The sequence below is a fragment of the Malaya genurostris genome, chromosome 2 (genome assembly GCF_030247185.1).
Source record: "Malaya genurostris strain Urasoe2022 chromosome 2, Malgen_1.1, whole genome shotgun sequence".
NCBI classification, from domain to species: domain Eukaryota; kingdom Metazoa; phylum Arthropoda; class Insecta; order Diptera; family Culicidae; genus Malaya; species Malaya genurostris.
Genome location: NC_080571.1, coordinates 330,158,287 through 330,179,829, shown reverse-complemented (window position 1 = coordinate 330,179,829; position 21,543 = coordinate 330,158,287). Strand labels below are relative to the sequence as shown.

Genomic DNA, 21,543 nt, shown 5'->3' with positions numbered 1-21,543 from the left:
TTAAATGAAAATAACGATTACCGAAGTATTTTAAACTATGTCTTTCAATGGGAAAGTGTGACAATAGCTTGAATAATCATTTTAAAACATTCTACAGTTTGGTTCAGGTACGTTGTAAGATATTATTCATATTCAAAGTAATGAGGTGAAGGGATGAGATGGAAATAGGAGCTCAGATGAAATAGGGAGCCGTTACCCTACTATGTTCACACCATGAGTTAAAACGAGTTTTAACTCTGATTTCATGTTTTAAGCGAAATAACATGTTTTACTTTTGAGTTATTTCATATTCAGAAACATTAAAACATGTTTTCCCTGAATAGCATGATATAATTGTCAGTAAAGCACAACCCTGCTAGCATTTTCCGTCACTTTTCGACTATGTCAAGCTTCTCTTCGCCAAGCTTGTGTTCAAGTTTTGTATGCAAGCAGTTATTCTCTACCATTACTACCATTCTATGATTTCGGTTGAAGCGATAAACTATTTCTCATTATCAATCGAGTTCATCTTATATAAATTAGAAATTAATCATGCACTCAAAATTTACCCTGGGGTAGTTGTCAATATCTCAGGCGAAACGACATAACATGGGATTTCATCCAATCTTGAATGACACAAAATCAGAGCATACCAATTAAAGCTTCAAATCGTTTTATGGCACTTTTTGCCTTGCTGTCCAGCAACAACCTACCTCCAGCATGCTACGCGTAGGACTGAAACACGTTAGTTATAATTTCGCTTCTATTTATAGATTCGCGTGCTCCCAACAGTTTCGCTTTTGCATTGATTGACCAATCAGAGCGATGCTTTCACTTTAATATATCGCTTACTCCTTCAAAACCGTCGACTATGGCAGGGAAATCCGGTATGGCGGAGATTTGTTGCAGACAATAAAGGACACTGCTAGCTATTAATCAACATTTCAATGATATACAATTAAAAATACATGGCTATTAACATTCAAGTCAATACGTAGAAATATATCCAATCAAATAATGAAATAATATTAATAATTGATACAAAATTGTTCAAAACCTGACCACATTTCTACGTGTATTTTTCTTGACTTTCTAATTTGCACCCCTATATAGAAAACAAAAATGTGTTCCACATTAAAAACTCAATAACAAGTAATACGTTATGCATATAACATAATCCTAGTGTGAACAATGCGGTTTTAATTTCATATTACGAAAATGATGAAAAACATAATCATTTTTGCGAATTTTTTTCAGAATTATCGTTCAACAAAATAAATTCAAATGTTTTGCATGATAAAAATCATCATTTGAACAACATTTTGTAATTTTTTCGTGGAAAACTATTGAGAAATAAGTCGGTGAAGAGGTGTTTTTGAGGACGCTTCATAAAAATCATGATTTACGGTGTCCACCGTATCTCAGCGCAGACTAATCAGAAGTGAACGAATGAACGCAGCATAGTTAGAGTAGAAGTTTTTCTAGACCCCAACGATTCTGTTTGATTTTTTTTAATTTTTTTAATTTTTTGTGGTTGCTCAAAGTGAAAACTACGATTTTTCACGAAGAATTCCGCCCTTTTGCAGCTGTAAAACCTCTCCAAAGTAACAAACAACGAAAAAGAAAACGTTGGGGTTTGGTTTTGTATATGTAGAAAGTGTTTGCAAAATTTGAAAGCAATTGGTGCAGTAGTTTTTGAATGACGATGGACACGGACTTTCAAAACCTCAGTTTTGCAATGACTGAGCGGAAACATATATTGGAGAAGCCAAATGAATGAAAAACTAACAGAAAAGATTAATTTTTTGGAAAAAGATACGCTCAGAGACAGAACTCGAACCTGCGTTCTTATGTATTCCGTGCATACGCGCTACCATTTCGCCACTCTGAATGTTATTTTAGTCACTCTAAAACGCCAGACAGACACAATAGCGTGTACATCGAACATGGTCTACATACCGGCCGTCACCCGACCGATACCTTATATCCAAACATCTTCTCTGTCCATCAAACACTAGTCTTCTCGCTTTATACCTATTTCTCCGATCAAGCATTGAGTAGGAGAGTGTATTTATAATCGCTTGTCACCTTCTTTTAATGGTGCCAGTCGTTGGCTGGACATCGTTTATTAGTTGTTATCAATAACAGCATAATGAAAGCTCATTTTGCAAAATAAGGCTAATTTGGATGCTTCTGTTGGATTTTTGTTAAATTTTTAAATAAGTATTCAACACATCTGCAAAATTTATGGCAAAATCTCAAGGTAACATAGGGAAAAATTTTAACAAAATTATTGAACATTTTTAAGAGCCTTCATGTTTTTAAGTTTGCTAATGATTACCCTTGTATCATCATAATTTGTCTCAGTAATGTCATCTTGAGACAGTACTTGTGTTATGCTTATATTTCTGTTAGATGTCAAAAGGACTCGCAAAATTGGAAGAGTTGTCGACTTTGATCTTATTTACCGATTACAGGAAGTATTTGAGTTCCTTTTTGCCTTTCTCTATAGAAAGGTATTAGAATTGCTGGAAAAACCGACTTTCGAACGGAGCCTCGGAGACCCATAGTGTTATATACCATTCGACTCAGTTCGACGAGATCGGAAAATGTCTGTGTGTGTATGTGCACTTTTCGAAGATATTTAAACGCGCTCAATTTTCTCAGAGATGGCTGATCCGATTTTAACAAACTTGGGCTCAAGTTCGAAGATCAAATGGCTGTGACTTTTGGTTCCGGAGATATGATTGTATAAGTGATGTAACCGACTAAAAGCGTTGTATTTGAACGCGCTCAATTTTCTCAGATATGGCTGAACCGATTTTAACAAACTTGGGCTCGTTTGAAAGCGACTGTCGGACCATTGATCAAGTTTGAAGATCAAATGGCTGTGACTTTTGGTTCCAGATATATGATGGTATATGTGACGTAACCGACAAAACACGTTGAATTTTTACCGCTCTTATATATATAAGGGTGCCAAAATTTTGGGATCACATCTATTTTCGTTAAGCTCTAGTGCTCAAAAGTTTAAGCACCTCGAAAAAAGCCTTCATGCAAAATTTGAGCTAAATCGGACATGCTTAAGGGGTGCTGCCTGCAGGTAAAGGTTTGACAATTTTCGATCTTGAAAAAGCACCATAGGGGGGAGTACATGAAATTTCCAAAATCGAACATTTTTTTTGATGCCGAAACTCTTAAAACTGCATGAAACATCAAAATTTAGTGTCATCTCAAAAAAATTTTTTTTTGAAAAAATCAACTTTCTGGGAATTTTCATATTTTTTCTAAGTCCCAAAAAGTCGACTTTTTCAAAAAATTTTTTGTAGAATTGCTTTTTTCGATTTCGAAAATTTCATGTACTCCCCCCTATGATGATTTTTCAAGATATATGAAGATTCCACTGAGTGGACTAAGAAGGCTTTTTTTAGATTAACATCACTGTTCTCATACAAATAGGCAACGCAAATGTCAAGCACTAGTTTGGAAAAATGATGCTGACTGTGTGACATAAACACTGAAGCATGCTTTTGTGAACTACTCGAATCAATCTGAATCAATTGATGTCAAAATTAGTATCCGAAATTATTTAATAAAAGTATGAAATATATTTTCATGAGACTGTTATGAAAGAAGAGAAAGGCATTATCACACCACTAGGTGGATTAAGAAGGGTTTTGAGAGTTGAAACTGGTTTTTAGGAACAGTATGGAATCTTGGAAAGTTTTAGAAAATGGATTGATTTGTTCAGTGAATCTATATTTAATTTTCTTTTAAAGGTCCTCAACTATTCCATAGTAGGATCACAAGAACGTTGATATTGATGTAGATGAAGGTGAATTGAATTTGGTTTGAGCTTTTGGAACTTCAATAAAGTAATGATTTAAATAATATACGGCTATATCTATATTTCCCAAAACAATTTTAGGGTTTACATTCAATAGTGTTCTAGTCGACTAGTTCTAAGCTGGTAGAATATATAACTAATTGAACTAATCATTGATTAATTTGAAACCCTGAATGTTATTGATTGATCTGCTAGAATCAATTGTAGAAAGATTTCTCATAGTAGATAAATTAGTTAAGCTATTGGAAATAAAACTGGTTTAAAACCAGCGGAGAGAAGAAATCGTACTTCCTGATTATTTATCTGATTCCTCTTCGAGCATTTAGAATCCTATTAGAAAAAAACAGATCGATATATTGTGCATTTTAACAGTTATCATTTGATTTATTTGTCCATCAACGCATTGAAATTGTAAACATCGTTTATTGACTGACAGATACATTATAAAAAATTGGTGTTTTGAAAGAGCAAGTCGTGGCAGCCGAACGGAAATAATAAGCAAATATTTCCAAAGTTAGTATTTCTTATGCAAATTTTTCTGTAGAATCGATTTATGATAGTTAGAAGATCCGCAAAATTCACTATCATGCCCGTTTTGCTCCAATTCCTCTTTTTTCTGACTTTACTTTGAAAACTAACTGTGAAACTCAGGAAAAAAATCAATTCGACCAATCGGAAGGTATTCCTGACAGGCTCATAAGTTAGATAAATGGATTGTTTTTAATGAGATTGACCGCAAACAACTGTATTCTGTTTTACCCCCAGTCATCTTCTTCCATGAATTTACAGAAAAAAGAAGTTCTACTGATCGGTGTTTGGACCAATTTTGGTTAAACAAGACAGTTCTATGTTTCGCATATTAACCTCAAATAATAATTTACATTGCAGATAGTGTTCATGATTGCATGCTTCGTGCTACATTTTTTTTTAAAGAGATATTTATTGGAATATGAGTTAAAATTAAATTATTAAGATTTAAATTGGGTGTTCAGCCACAACCATATTATATACATGATTTGGTTATTACCATGAGGACATTATTTGCTTCCGCAATTCTGAGATTTTTGTGTAGGAAAAATTCTAAACCTACTTGTATTGTGTAATGGGGAAAAGGAACTTATATACTAACTTACTAACTAATACAGAGAGCGAATCGATTCAATTGAAGATTGCATCGATTTTTGTCGGAATTTGCTTATATTTGTGAGTCTGTGTAACTTATTTGTACTAAACCAGGGAGGACGCTTCAAAATCATTTTCAGAATTTTATTCTGAATCCTTTGAAGCGTGTTCTTCCTGGTGGAACAACAACTTGACCAAATTGGTACTGCATAAAGCATGGCCGGTCTGAAAATTTGTTTATAAATTAACAATTTGTTTTTTAGACAGAGCTTAGAATTTCTGTTTATAAGCGGAAATAAACATTTAATTCCAGAATTCCTTCAATGTGATCCTTGAAAGTGAGTTTTTTGTCATACGTTAAACCTAAGTATTTAGCTTGATTAGACCACGTCAATTCCAAGCCATTCAATTTAAGAATGTGATTGTTGTTTGGTTTCAGAAAAGAAGCTCTTGGCTTATGAGGAAAGATAATTAATTGCGTTTTTGCTGCATTTGGGTTAATTTTTCATTTTGACAGATAATCACTGAAAATATTTAAACTTCTTTGTAGGCGACTGCAGATCACTCTTAGATTTCTACCCGTGGCTAACAGACTTGTGTCGTCGCAGAATAGCGATTTCTGACAATCAACGGGTAGATTTGGAAGATCAGAAGTGAAAATATTATACAAGATTGGAGCTACGCTCGAACCCTGCGGAACACCGGCTCGTACGGGTAGCAATTCAGATTTACAATTCTGATAGCTAACCTGAAGAGTACGATCAGTTAAATAATTTTGAATCATTTTGATCAAATATTTAGGAAACTGGAAATCAGACATTTTTGCTATTAAACCTTTGTGCCAAACACTGTCGAATGCTTTTTCTATGTCTAAAAAAGCAACTCCAGTGGATAACCCAGAAGATTTATTTGCTTTTATCATGTTCGTTACTCTGACAAGTTGATGAGTAGTTGAATGTTCATGACGAAATCCAAACTGCTCTGGTAGAAAAATTGAATTCTCATTTATATGAGACATCATTCGCAACAAGATAATTTTTTTCAAAATTTTTCTGATAGAAGAAAGTAAGCTTATTGGTCGAAAACTTGATGTTTCTACTGGGTTTTTATCAGGTTTGAGGATAGGAATTACTTTAGTGTTTTCCCATCTTTTTGAGAAGTAAGCTAATGAAAAACACTTGTTGAAAATTTTAACCAGGAGTCTCAAGGCAACATCGGGAAGATTTTTAATAAGAATATTAAAAATTCCATCATTACCAGGAGCCTTCATGTTTTTAAGTTTCCTAATAATTGATTTAGTTTCATCAAAATTCGTCTCAATAATGTCATCTTGTAATAACACTTGAGTTGAAATATGATCATATTTCAGTGAGAATTCATTTTCTTTAGGATTCACAACGCTCATATTAAAATTGTGGACACTCTCGAACTGCTGAGCAAGTTTTTGAGCTTTTTCACCATTTGTAAGAAGTATTTGAATTCCTTCCTTGAGAGCAGGAATTGGTTTCTGAGGTTTCTTAAGAACCTTAGAAAGATTCCAGAAAGGTTTAGAATATGGTTTAATTTGTTCAACTTCTTTAGCGAAATTTTCATTTCGCAAAAGAGTAAATCTATGTTTAATTTCTTTTTGTAAATCCTTAACTATGTTTTTCATAGCAGGATCACGAGAACGTTGATATTGTCGTCGACGAACATTCTTCAACCGAATGAGCAGTTGAAGATTGTCATCGATGATAGGAGAATTTAATTTAGTTTGAGCTTTGGGAACTGAAAGATTTCTAGCTTCGATAATGTAATGATTCAAATTATCAATTTCTGTGTCGTTGTCCGCAGAATTTCCTAAAATAGTTTCATGATCCACATGATTTTCAATGTGAGATCTGTAATCCAACCAATTAGCTCTATGATAGTTGAATATAGAACTAATTGGATTAATTAGAGCTTCGTTGGAAAGTCTGAATTACAGGAAGCTGATGTGAGTCAAAGTCAGAATGTGTAATCGGTTCACTACAAATATGACTTTGATCTGTCAGAACCAGATCAATTGTAGAGGGGTTTTTCACGGAAGAGAAACAAGTTGAGCTACTGGGACAAAGAACTGTGAAGTAACCAGCTGAGAGTTCATTCTGAAGTATTTTACTATTACTGTTATTTTCCCTACAATTCCATTGGACATGCTTTGCATTTAAGTCCCCTGTTACGAAAACTTTCGGTCGATATCTTGTGAGTTTTTGCAAATCGCATTTAAAGAAATTTAATTGTTCGCCGGTGCATTGGAATGGCAAATATGCTCCAGCGATGAAATAAATTCCATGAATGGTTTCAACTTCGATTCCCAAGCTTTCAATAACTTTAGTATTGAAAGAAGGCAAAATTCGATGTTTAATTTGCCGTTGGACAAAAATGGCAACTCCACCACCCATTCCAGTAAACCTGTCAAATCGATGAACCACATAATGTGGATTGCTTTTTAATTTGACATTTGGTTTAAGAAAAGTTTTATTATTTGCAAATTGTCATCCGATTTGAAATGCTTCAAAAAGTGATGAAGTCGAATTCATTCGGATGATCATTTGATAAAGTTGATCTTGTAGGTAGATCATTTTATTTTCAGTTATGTCGCATAAATCGACTTCGTTTAATGAAGCGAATGGCGTTGAAGGAATATTGGTATGTAGATTTCTACCTGTTACACTAGTGTAACTGCCATTAGAAGAAGATGATTTGGCCGATCTACCTCTTAATAAATTGTTTTCGTTAGAAGATGGACTGCAAGGCGGTCCTGTGTTTTGATTGTTTACATTAGAAGAATTAAGTGGTAGTTGTCTAACTGTTACCAAAGCGTAACTGTCATTAGAAGAAGATGATGACGAGGTCGATCTACCTGTCAATAAATTGTTTTCGTTAGAAGACGAATTCGCAGGCGTACCTGTTTTTTGTTTTAAATTCGAAAAAAATAGGTGCCTTAGAAGAATTAGGCGTGGCATTTGTAACGGTTTTTTTGATTTTCAGGTATGTTCTGAAAATTTGAGGTCGTTGATTTAACTTGTTGTCTAAGCGAACGAGCGTTTAAAATTTTTTCCCTGACAGGACATTTCGAATAATTGGATTTATGATTTCCATCGCAATTTGAACATGAAAATTTATCAGTGGTTTCATTCATTGGACAAACGTCTTTCGAATGCGATTTACCACAATTCAAACACCGTATATCCATATGACAATTTTTGGTTCCATGGCCGAAGCCTTGGCAACGACGACATTGCGTTAAGTTTGCAATATGATTATGCCGTTTGTAATGTTCCCAATGAATTTTAATGTGGGAAATGAAACGTACTTTTTCAAAAGTTTTCAAATTGTTTACATCACTTCGATTGAAGTGTATTAGGTATGCTTCGTGCTACATCGTTTTACCCCAATTTTCCCACAAATATAATTTTATGTTGAATTCAGATTTACAATCCCGAAGCAGATCCAGTATGACCTACCAATGTTGGTTCATATTACGTACAAAACATCTGTGATCCCATCAAACACAATGGGAATGACAGTACTAGCCTGTTTAACCCGTTTTGCCCCAATTTAATTCATAAGTCGTTTTTTCTGGTTAAACTTTCTTTCGCATACCGAAAGCAGGCTAATTGCAGTTGATGAAAATCGATTGATATTACGAATAAAGACCTGAAAATTGGATTACAAATAAATTCAATGACCGCACGAATCTTGTTATACCGTTTTACCCCAATTTATTTCATAAGTCGTATTTCTTTCGCATTCCTATTTTCAGGTCATTCTTCGTAATATCAATCGATTTTCATCAACCGTAATCAGCCTGCTTTCGGTATGCGATAAAAGGTTTAACCAGAAATACGACTTTTGATATAAATTGGGGTAAAACGGGTTAAACAGGCTAGTACTGTCACTCCCATTGTGTTTAATTGGATCACAGATTTTTGGCACATAATATGAACCAAAATAAATAGATCGTGTTAGATCTGCTTTTGGATTGTAGATCATATTTCAACTGAATATTATAACTAGAAAAGAAATGGGGTAAAACGGTACAACGAGTTTTCTGCTGTCAATACAAACTGTATGCAATCGATTTGTTAGACTTTTTTACATCGGAAACCCTCTATTCGCTCTTCTGTAAGCTCTTCAGTTTCATGTTATAGAGTTAAGCTTGAATACAATGCAGTATAAAAAGGGAACTTGGGGTAAAATGAACATGATAGCGTTTCGTGCGGTCCTTCTAAATACATGAAATCGATTTTACTGACCATTTTATACCAAAAAAGTGCTTTGTGGTAGCTGTATCATTCCTCCAAAAAATCGTTGCGTTTTTGGTCCATTTTTCCCCACTGTGCAATTTATTAGCAGAAACACTCAAGGAAGAGTAACGATGTTTAGTTAGAGAACGGAAAAGTGGAAACGTGACAAGGGTCTTTCTTCTATCAACTCAACTTTTACCTTTTTCTCTAGAATGCCGGAAAGTCGCAATAAAGGTCTTTTACCATGGTGCTTTCCGATCCGAAGTATTCCACCAATGGCTGCTTTGATCCGTACTTTTACCATATTGAATGAGAAAACATTTGTTTTCTAACCCTCATATTGAATGTATGCGTCAACATACGAATTAACAGAAAAAAAATCAAAAGATCCAAATGGTAAAATTTTATTTGCTTCCTTCAGGAACAAATCCTAAATAAACAGTTCAATCGGCGACCAAGCTTTCTTCTTACGAAATAAAAACTAACTCCCCTAAGATAACATTATGACAAATACCAACAAAGTTTTTTTTTTGTTTCACCATTTATTGCTAGAAGAAAAGCCAGTCTTGTCTGGTCTTTTATTACCTTCCCGACGCCATACTGCCAGATCAAAGCACATTGATCGCTAACACCGCGTATCTTTTTATCAATCTGTACGAGTTCGTCGTCTCATTCAAGCATTGAACTCTCTCTCTCTTTCTCTCTGAAGTAAGAACATATTTCTCACTAAATATTTTGCAAAAAAAACATCCCAATTGAACCACCGCGTCGGTTCGCATTTAGCTATTCATCCAGTCCAGTCTCTTATTGAGGGAACGGCAACCAGCGGAAACGACGAGCGAAACGCACCGCCCCCAGGCTGTATTAGATTATTGATGAGCAAAGGCTTATCGTCGGACCGACCTCTGATAATGATGTTTGATAGTCAGCAATTTTATTGTTATTTGGGAAGTTGAATTACATACATTTACTATCGTACAAATGCGTGTGCTATTAGCTTCCATTAGCCGGAGATCCGGAAGGGAGGTCGGGAAACGTTGGTTGTTGTCCCAGGAGTTTGTGCGGAGTTCTGGTTCACTGGACCACACACACACACACACGCACGCAGCGTCCACCGGCAGTCCACAAAATTGAACGAAACGTTTATCATCCACCAATCGGGCCCATCATCACATTGTCAATTTATGTTCACCGAAATCGCTAAATCACCGTAGTTTTACCTGAGTCCCCTATCTCGAACTCTGATGCTCCGATGGTGGTCGGTAGAAAAAGGCGGTAGGTCGGGATGTCGCAGCAACGTGGAGAGATTCGCAATTTTTAGTAGAATTACGATTGTTGCTTTGTTGTTCGTGTCTTTTTTTTTTGTCTGTGCTTTCTCTCTCACCAGTGATCGAACCAAAAAGATAAGAGGTGAGCTGTTTTATTTTTTTTTGGAAAAGAGTCATAGGACTTGTGTGTGTGTGTGTGTGTGTGTCCGGTGGTCAGAGAGATCGTGGAACGCGCGGGACAAATAGCAGCAAGTAACATAAATTTTAGCGCGTCCGATGGCCGATTGGCAACAGTCGATAAGAACACGGTGGAGGATTTGTTTGGGTTGAAATAAAACCTTTTTTTTTTTTTGCTCGGTTGAATTTGACGTTTAGTGTTTTAAAACTAATATCACATATTTTAATTCAACCCCCTTAAAGTCCACGTCGCTTACCAACTGATCCAACATTCCTAGAAGAACATATTCGCCCTGTTTGCAAGAATTGCCCGAACCAGAATCGACTCTTGTAATCTTCCAATCGTTAGGCAGTTTGACAAATCAGTCGCTAATTTTTTCTACTTCAGCGCAATTCATACCGTTGGCAGTTTGTTTTTTTTTTATCTATCTTCCCGTTTCATCTCAACAGTTTCGCTATGACGGTGGGAAAAAAGTTCTCATTTTTCCACTGCATTTACGCCAGGGAACAACTACTGGTTGGCGTTGGCCGTTTCTTTTTTTTTGTTTGTTTGTCGCTGCTTCATCATATTTTTTTTCGGTTATCTCTCACTCTTCTCCACTGGAAGGCGCGCCCGTTTTTTATGCAACCAGCAAAACGCAAGTTCCGTTGCAGAATTTTGTATGCTTCGCGCGTTGCCTACCCTGCAGGCATGTTACACGTTTTTTTTCTCTCCTCTGCCGGTGCTGCAACCGCCCTGGTTCGGTGGTGGATTCTCTCACTTTTATGATTGATGTAATTTTAAAACCGCTACCTGCGCTATCGGGACGTTATCTTTAATTTTTATGAGAGTTGCAACCCTCATTTTGCCAGCTTTGCACTTTTTTTCTGTCGGTTTCCATTCTCAGCTGGTGGTCACCGGAGTGAAAGATACCGATTTTCCGCCGCATTCGCGTGGCTGCCCAGCTCGTGAATTACCACCAAGTGTAGCAGCGCAGTCCATCCTCGCCCGGTGCTAGGATTCTGTTCGGCTATGTAATAATTTTGATGGCGAATAAAAGCGAATGAGCAGATAAGACAGTTTTTTTTTTCAACCATCCCACTTCCGCTTCCTGACCGCGGGAAAGCTGTATTATTTTTCCACATACAAAATAGCGAGAGAAAGCAGGACTGAGTGATTCTTCATCCCTGTTCATCACAGTCTGTTTGTTTGTCCGTACGTCAGTCAGTTAGTCAGTCAGTCAGCTGTGAGGTGTCACAAAAATTGTGATTTGGTTTTTTTTTTTTGCTGCATCCTACGGCAATTAGCGCCTTCTCCGGGGCGATTTTAAATTGCTTTGTCGTATGCTATTAAATTGTTTCTGGATTATGGTGCCACATCACGCGGCGATAATGCCGGTGGATTTTTCACGAATTTTTTTCGTGTTCGTATGTTCTCTATTAGGGTCGTGTTTTTTATCTCAGATTCCAAAAATCCAAGTGCTGAGTTGAAATTGAGAGTTTAAGAGCTCAAGAGTTCAAGAACTCAAGAGTTCAAGAAATCAAGAGTTCAAGAACCCAAGAGTTCAAGAGTTCAAGATTTCAAGATTACATTTCAAAATTTCAAGAGTTCAAGAGTTCAAGAGTTCAAGAGTTCAAGAGTTCAAGAGTTCAAGAGTTCAAGAGGTCAAGAGTTCAATAGTTCAAGAGTTCAAGAGTTCAAGAGTTCAAGAGGTCAAGAGTTCAAGAGTTCAAGAGTTCAAGAGTTCAAGAGTTCAAGAGTTCAAGAGTTCAAGAGTTCAAGAGTTCAAGAGTTCAAGAGTTCAAGAGTTCAAGAGTTCAAGAGTTCAAGAGTTCAAAAGTTCAAGAGTTCAAGAGTTCAAGAGTTCAAGAGTTCAAGAGTTCAAGAGTTCAAGAGTTCAAGAGTTCAAGAGTTCAAGAGTTCAAGAGTTCAAGAGTTCAAGAGTTCAAGAGTTCAAGAGTTCAAGAGTTCAAGAGTTCAAGAGTTCAAGAGTTCAAGAGTTCAAGAGTTCAAGAGTTCAAGAGTTCAAGAGTTCAAGAGTTCAAGAGTTCAAGAATTCAAGAGTTCAAGAGTTCAAGAGATCAAGAGTTCAAGAGTTCAAGAGTTCAAGAGTTCAAGAGTTCAAGAGTTCAAGAATTCAAGCGTTCAAGAGTTCAAGAGATCAGGAGTTTAAGAACTCAAGAACTTAAGAGCTCAAGAACTCACGAACTCAAAAACTCACTCAACTCATACTCTGTTAACATTAATTAGATTCAATCAATTTTGGAAGCTTCATTCTGTTGGCAGAATAACATTGTTCCGTTTTTTTCTTGGATGAAAAATCTTTGCCGCTTAGAAAAAAAAGTATTGCACATTTGCTCAATTTGAAAATTAAACTATCTGAGCCGTTTCACTGAAAACCATTTTGACAAGTTTATTATTTAACTGGACATATTATTTACACCATAAACATCGTTTGGTTAAAAAAAGTTTTACTCTGCTTTTCATCGAAATTTTTGTTCAAAGACTGTACCAGATAGTATGGACGCAACTAAAAAGCGCTGCCATTTCACAATGGTTCAGAATCTGTCAATTTTTAGGGCTGCGTCCTGTTGTTTACACTCTTCTTTAACCACTTGTGCAGTTGTTTATTCGTTTTCATTAGTTTGTTTCGAAATGTATGGACTTTCAGCAGAACAACGTCGAAAAAGCCGTGCGAAATGCAATCAGGAAGTTCGGTGAGGATAACACCTTTGAGGATAAACCGAAAACGGGTCGACAAAAAAGGTCCTGCTAACCCTCAGTTGGATAAACGTATACTGAAAGCGTTCGAGCAAAAGAAGGAGGTTTCAGTTCGGGATGTGGCCAAAAAAGTGAGCACTTCGAAGTCATATGTTCTTCGTGCTAAATAAAGTTTGAATCTTCGAACCTATAAGAAACAGAAACAACCAAAACGTAGTTCGAAACCAAAAGCATCGATCAGGCTGAGGGTTCGAAATCTGTACAATACGATTCTTGCTGGAAGTTTGAACTGCATAATCATGGACGACGAAACCTACGTGAAACTCGATTACAAATCCTTGCCGGGACCACAAAATTATACGGTGCGAAAAGGGCAAGTGTTAAACCAGTCCGAGATATCGATTGAAGTCGATAAATTTGGTAAGAAAGCTATGGTTTGGCAAGCAATTTGTAGCTGCGGTAAGATTTCGAAACCCTTCATCACCACTGCTTCAATGAAAAGCGAAATATACATCAAGGAATGTTTACAAAAACGACTTCTACCCATGATTCGAAGCCACAAGGATCCTGTTGCCTTCTGGTCAGATCTTGCTTCTTGCTACTACTCGAAATCAACGGTAGAAAAATGTCACTTTGGTCCAAAAGACATGAATCCACCAAATTGCCCACAACTTCGACCAATTGAGGAATTTTGGGTATTAACGAAGGCACATTTTAGGAAACATGTCTCGGCAGCCGAAACCATTCAACAGTTCGAAAAAGAGTAGATAAAAGTGTAAAAACTAGGCATAGAAATTAATTAAGTGCACTAGCAAAATAGGAGTCCTCTCTGATTCGAAGAAAAAACACTAAAAAGGCTCTTGAGACAAAGGGTTTTTACGTAAAAATGGGCACTATTTGTCACATCGTAATGATTTTTTTTATTCTGGAAACCAAACACTCGAAGTGTAAAGTGATATATCTGAAAGTATCAGCTACAAGGCCATAATTCCCGATATTTCCCATGTTTCTACGAAAATCTAGACACGAACAACCATCGCGCTCTGCCTGGCCATGGAATGCAATGTTGAAGAATTTTTTTTCTCGATCAGATTTCGTACAGTTCGCGCGGAAGCACGCTGGGGACAGATCATGCTCCGTACACAGAGCCTACCACGGAATGATGGTAGTGAAAAAAAAACACGGTAACGGCGAGAACCAAAAAGACGGTAGATTACTCCCACATGCTGACAGAGAGGCCTCCTTTTCCGCACGAAATCAGCCTCATGAAGAGATCGCAGTTCTTGAGCGTGTTACTAATTTTCGTTTGCCACCCGATCCGCCGTAGTACCGGGTTTTTGCCATTGCCATAAAGTAAGGATGGATCTCCCCGAGTCCTTTGCTTCTATAAACACGAGGGCAGAACATTTCACAATGTGTCTCGACCCTTAATCGCACGTCAGCATCAGCATCGCCATCCATTGCCGCTGCTTGCAGAGAGACAGAGAGAGAGAGCTGACTGTGGTTATTGGAACAGACTTTTCTAAATACCATGTGGACACTGCCAATATTGCCATCATACTCGGGAGTGGATGAAAAGCCGGATGAGTTCTTCATTACGCTGGCTGTTGGAGGCATGAAGATCCGCTGAGAAGAGCACGGTTTCAGGATTTATTTTCCATATTGATGACTTAATTTAGACAACCATCCTCAAGCTCGAATCGAAAGAATGAAGTCAATACGGGTTCCGGTGAATGTCGTTGGACAAAAGCATAGGAAAGCAAACCAGGGCTAATGAATTTATCCAGTTGCTTTGGATTGATAACGGAGTTTCTCTCGACCCGTTGTTTCTGCTAAGTGAGTCTCGTGAACATCGTTTGAAGATTTAATTCAGATCTCTCTCTCCCCGTCATAAGCTGTGATAGAATAATTTCCATTCTGTATTCTATTAGCAACAGATTCAACCGGTTTGCGAAACCATTCGCCGAGCGTCCGTTCTCGTGAATGAAGTTTTATGCTAATTATGATGAGCATGCATATCATCATCACCATCACCGTCGTATTATACTAGCATTATCATCATCATTATCAACTCGTAACCGATGCGAGTCTAACCCCGGGGCAAGCAAGTATGTAACACTTAAATCGCTATAAATTGTTGTTGGCGAAGCCTCGCCGCCCGCCGATCGATGCCGGATCGGTTTACGAATGGCGGAGATGGTGTGAAGTATGCTTGTCTAATAGCCCACTAATCGCACCCAGGTGGTCCTGATTCCGCCACCCCCCCCCCTTCCCAAACCAGCCGATTGGATAAAAATCACGTCTTTCAGCAAATTTGCCGTGGGCTCTGCGGCATGATTTGCGTACATTCGAAGCAAGGTAGAGCCAGCTTGTTCATTTTATTAGCATCAATTTATTATTTACGAGGTACCTTGCCTTGCCACGACCGCCACCAGCCGCAGTCCATCGAACCGTTCTTTGCGCATCGGAATGGGGTGCGACACCGGGCGCGCGTTGAGAGGCTAAAATAATTTATTTTAATAATATACAATTTGAGAGTGCTAATTGTGTAATTTCGCCTTTTTATCAGGTGGAAATTATCATCACCACATGTGGCGATGGCAGCTGAGGCTCTCTCTTACCTGTTTTGCATTCTTTCTCCGGGCTCCGAAATCTCGCGTAAACTGCGAAGGTGATGCCGTTGCTGATTGTAGCCTTCGGGCTTCCGAATGACTGGGTGCCTGACTGTATGACGCGACGGTGGAGCGTCCCGTCGGTTCGGTTGGTAAGGAGTCAACTTTGGTGGTTGGAATTGAGCGTTGGGTTTTCTCTTGAGCTGTGGCCGCCGATTTTACGCAATGCAATGTATTTAGACCATAGAAATTTACATACCACCTTTAAAGTGTAATTAAATTAACGCGAAATCCATCGAATCTCGAAGTCGATTGCATCCAGGATGTTCATTTACTAATTTATACTTTGTAGTACAAAACAATCGTTGACGCGAAATATGACAACCGTTGGTAATCGCAGTAGGCATCGGACGTAAATTATTTTCGCTCTTGTCAATGTATTAGACCAGATACCAGATTTGCATATTTCCTAGTAAATTAGTGTGAATTTCCAACATTTGTAGGTTTACATTTTTGCTAGAGCTATTGTGTTGGATTACGCGGTGCCGTACTAGAAGAAAAAAAAACACTGATGAAGTCGCATAAGCCGGGCATGTTACCTAATTCGGATAACCTTGTGATTTTTTTAACCACGGCAGGATTTTTTCATTTCTGATTCTTTGAATAATATAACATCACACATGTAATCACCGCGATTCTGTGTTTCGATCGAATCCGGATGCTTCGTTAGGGTGTGAGATTTCCATTCTAGAATTCGATTGAGGTCTAGTTTTCCATACAAAATGAAAGTTTCGCATTCGGTCGGGAAGTTTTTATATCGGGTTTACTCACACCCCCCATTGCTAAGTGCAATCCCAACACAGTTTCGTGAAAAGTGTTTGTTTGGTGAAGCTACCCTGGGGCCCTTATTACCGTTCTCACTTCCACTTTCACATTCACTTCACTTACAAGACCCTTCACTTGATTTTACCTATTACCTGTATCACCTGGCAACGTGGTTTCGGTATTTCAACAGCATACTTGGTTGGAATCGACCTATGTTTTCATCAACATGATGTCATATTGTTGATTTTTCATGCACGGCCGTCCCTTCTAGTCATTTTCACTGCTTTTGGGCAATATAGGTTTATACCAGCGCCGCTTTTACGTATTAATGGGCCCGGGGCAAGATTTTTTTGTGTGCCCCTAGCTAACTGTCCTTTTTTTGCTCGGTTGGATCTGTCCGGGAGTTCGATTCCCAAGCCTTTCTAATCCTAAGAGGTGTATGACCTTAAGGTTCAAACCTCTATAATCGAAACAAAAAAACTAGAAGGTTGTATGCAAGACATGACCGATCACGATTACATTAAAAATGAAATAATTCTAAGGTAAATACAAAAATAAATATGATGATGCACTAAAAGTCACAAATTACAAACTTTCTCTACTTTTAGTGTTTACATTTTTGGCGAATGATCAAAATGACAATTAGATTCTTTCAGAACAATTGATTCTACTCTATTTTATGCCTTCAACAAATTTTTACATTTGAAAATTTTTGGAAAATATCCTTTGAATGAAAGTCAATTATGATGATTTCAAAGTTACTTAAAAGATCGATTTTGGATACGAACAATCTCAAGATATAAATCTGGAAAAGTGAAACGATTTTATATCATAATAATTTTCAAGACAGAGAACGTACAAACTCAATTTTAAATATTTTGATAGAAAAATGTGGATTTGAAAAATTTTAATAACCGTCAACCAATAAACTCAATAATAGTGTAATTTTATTGATCCTTCGTTAAAAAGGGATCACGGTCATTTCGCCGAAAGCCATTTCACCGAAATCCGTTTCGCCGAAAGCCATTTCGCCGAAAGGGTTATTTCGCCGAATGACATTTCGCCGAAAGGGTCATTTCGCCGAAAGGGTCATTTCGCCGAATCCTGAAAACGTCTTAAAATCGTAATTAGAATTAAAGACAAACGAAAGATGATAGCGTTAACGCCCGTTTTGTTGACCTACCATTGTACTTCTTGAATAATGTTTGACTGTTATACTCTTGAATAAAGATTGATTCACGAACCTCAGAAAGTAGTTCCCAAGAAAACTTGTTGACTATTAGCTACTAAGCATCAAAGAAATTGCATAAGTGTATCTACCAAGCAAATGTAGGCGGTATTTTCCGTTTATCAAGTGAAAATGAAAAAATATCTATACAGGGGACGGGTGTAGCGTGATGGGTAAGTCGATGCCTTTTTGCGCAGCCTCGATTCCCAACCCCGCACATAGGGTCAGAAAGTTTTTCTGGCTCGAAGAGGTGAGTGACATTAATGTTAAAGCCTCTATAATTGAAACAAAAAAAAATATCTAATGCGGCTACGCCACATCGTTTTGGTTCATGTGCTGTCCGACCTCGCTACCGCTCGTTCGGACCTAACTGAAGCAAAGAAACCTAGCTTTGAGTAGACCGGGCAAACGAGGCGGTTACAGGTTTGTATGCAAGAGACCGTCGCTTCCGACGGCGGGTCGGCGGCCGACTCTTGGCTTCGGTTATGTGGCTGCGTCACATCAGTTATACAGGAGACATAACATGTAGGAGATATGACTCTTTCGGCGAAGTGACCCTTTCGGCAAAATGACCCTTTCGGCGAAATGACCTATTCGGCGAAACGACTTTCAGCGAAATGGCCTTCGGCGAAATGGCTTTCGGCGATATGACTCGCTCCCGTTAAAAAGCGTCGATAATCTTCGGAAAGTGTCTGAAAATAGAATGGCAGCAATCCAAGGAAGAAAATATGTGACACAGTCCGCAGAACATATTTTGTTACTTTAATTGATTTTCGCTTTTGCATATTAAGGAACCAATGTTTACGCAACCAAATTCCTTAATTTTGTTCATATTGTAACTTGATTTTATTAATACATGAATGAACATTGTCATTGTTACAACGCATGTAGTGATAAGACACTTGTCGTTTTGATGTAAATGATAATTTAACTGAAACTGGCGGTAACCCGAGTTTAGTAAGGATTTAAATGATACATGTAAAATCGCAGATCAGTTTGTCTTCAGTTTATCTCTAATACTGTATTGTATTGCATCTGATAATTCTATATATTTGAGTCTATGCAACTTTTTTGTACTAAGTTCCGAATCTTTTGAAGCGTTTTATTCCTGGTGGGACAACAGCAAATCGATACTGCATAACGATTTTCATTGCATTATTTTTGCTACACTTAGTCTGGATCCCTTCTATAAGATTCTAAATCAATTTCTAACTATGCAATTAGGTTACACGATTATTGTTTAGTTCAATAATAGGGCTTAAGGAATTATGCTGTGAGATAGTTCATTCTGTTTAGGAACATTTAATGAAGAACAAGTACCTATGATTATCATCATAACACAACTTTATACTGAATCTATTTGCGCGCCACTGTGTTGTTCGTATGTAAATGGAGATTTCAGTATGCAGACTACCCGTTGACAAATTAAAACATTTTTAATTTTTTTCGAATCAAGTTAAATGAGGAAATTTATCAATAAGTCACAGAAATACAAGCGCTTCAAATTAGGTTCGAAAAATCTATCGATGATAGTTCTAAGTTGGTCTGTTCGTTACCGGAGAATCAAGATAAGCCATGGGTAAACTAAAGCAGAAATGTATTCGAACATATAATTATAGATTCCTTTTGGTGCTATAGTTCATACTGCGCAAATCGGATGAGAGTTTGACATCATTCACTACGACTGTCATTGGCTTGTGGAAATATAGGTCAACTTAATCCAATTTTTCAATGGTATGCAATTGAAATACTTAAATCACCCTACCGCATAAATTTAAGTTAAATGTTTTCGAATCGATTGGTAGTTAAATTATATAAATTCATCAACAAATGACTGAGCTCAAAGCGTTCAAAGTTATGACAGAAAAAGGTTACGCGGTTATTTTTGCATTTTTTTTAAACTGACACCCAGCCTCGTAGAGTGAAGAGTTAGCAAAAGCGACAATCCAACGAGCGAACGCATGTACAATCTAGTCATCACCTCACTGGACGAGCTACTTGTTTCATTCACAGTCAAGCATCAACTGAAATCAAGAAATGATTTGCATCATATATTTATAGATTTCTCTTCAAACTAGGCAGAATGATGCGGTTTTTTTATGCCTGACACAAAGCCTCCTATGCCGAACAAGAAAATGACCTCAATTTGGTCAGCTGGGATTGGTGGATGAAAACATAGGTCAATTCTAGCCATTTTTTCAATAGTATGCTATTGAAATACTGAAACGACGTTGTCATACATGTTTAGTTTAAAATTTCCGAATCGATTGGTTGTTAAATTATGTCAACCCATCAACAAATGACTGAGTTATTGACGTTCACAATTATGACGCAAAAAGGTTACGCGGCTATTTTTGAAACTTTTAATTGACCCCCGGCCCCGTATAGTGAAGAGTAAGGCATTTTTAATGCCAAAAATTAATGCATCCTGTACACTTTTTAAGTTACTAAATCGTGATTTTTAATGCGTGGGATTCGAGTACTTTCCCGGATAGGGATAGACCAGACCAGACTGTCAGAGTGACAATGTACTTTAACGAATTTTCTATAGAACTAGCAACGCTGAATAGTAAAAACTAGTTCACCATAGTTACTGTTTATTATTATTATTATTTTTTTGATTTGTCTGTTAACAGACGGCTAAGAATTCACAAGCGAAGTCGGAAGAGTAGTACGAAATAGTAATATTACGACCTGCATACTGTTTTATAACTACTCGGATATGCTTTAAGAAAAACGATGGATTGTAAGTGAACTAATCGGTTCTCTAATTGAGAAACAAATCAAATATCATCGTTTGTCTTTTAGATAATTCCATACCGTATGAAGCTACACAGGCTCATCTGAACATTTTCCGAATGGTAAATTACTGTGAAAACGAGGCGGATAGTCGTCGAACTCAACAGCTGGACTACTTTCCGGAACATTTTACCCACCAGGAGTGTTTGGGAAATCTTGCTTGAAAGTGCTTCCGACAACTGTATAATGCAGGGAGAGTATAAAAGTGTCGATGTTACGGATGAAAAGCTAATGAATTGGAAAATGTGTGTCAATTTCTTAGTAAAAATAAAGCCATAAAGCAAACGATCGCACAATCGAAAAAACGATCAACTCGAAGAGATGCTACAACGACTTGTTGGATATTTGTCGATCACTTGCGGTCCAGTAAAATGACACTGGCATCGGTTATGAATATGCACTGTCACTTCCGTACGTAACGAAGGTAAACTTCGAAAAATATGACAAATTTAGGAAATTTCTCAAAAGTATGCAGCTGAATAATTGTCTTTTGTTGGACATTGATACTGCTGCTAACGCAGAAAATGCAGACGGTGCTAGTGATTCCAGTGGTGATGGCACTGATTCAAGACGCTTGGCTCGTGAAGCTTCTACGATCAGTTATGCCGGTAAAGATTAAAATCGGAGTCCAGGTTAACCAAGAACACGGTTGGTGAATAAATGATTTGTTTTTTATTTGTTCGTCATTTATGAACTGTATGTTTTCATTATAAA

At 37.3% G+C, this 21,543-nt stretch overlaps 1 protein-coding gene across 2 annotated transcripts in view; it reads left to right on the top strand.

The window, feature by feature from the left end:
• The window catches only part of LOC131431528 (zinc finger protein ush), a 598,378-nt gene that overhangs the window by 564,047 nt on the left and 12,788 nt on the right, over nt 1–21,543 (top strand). The gene's annotated exons all lie outside the window — the stretch shown is intronic.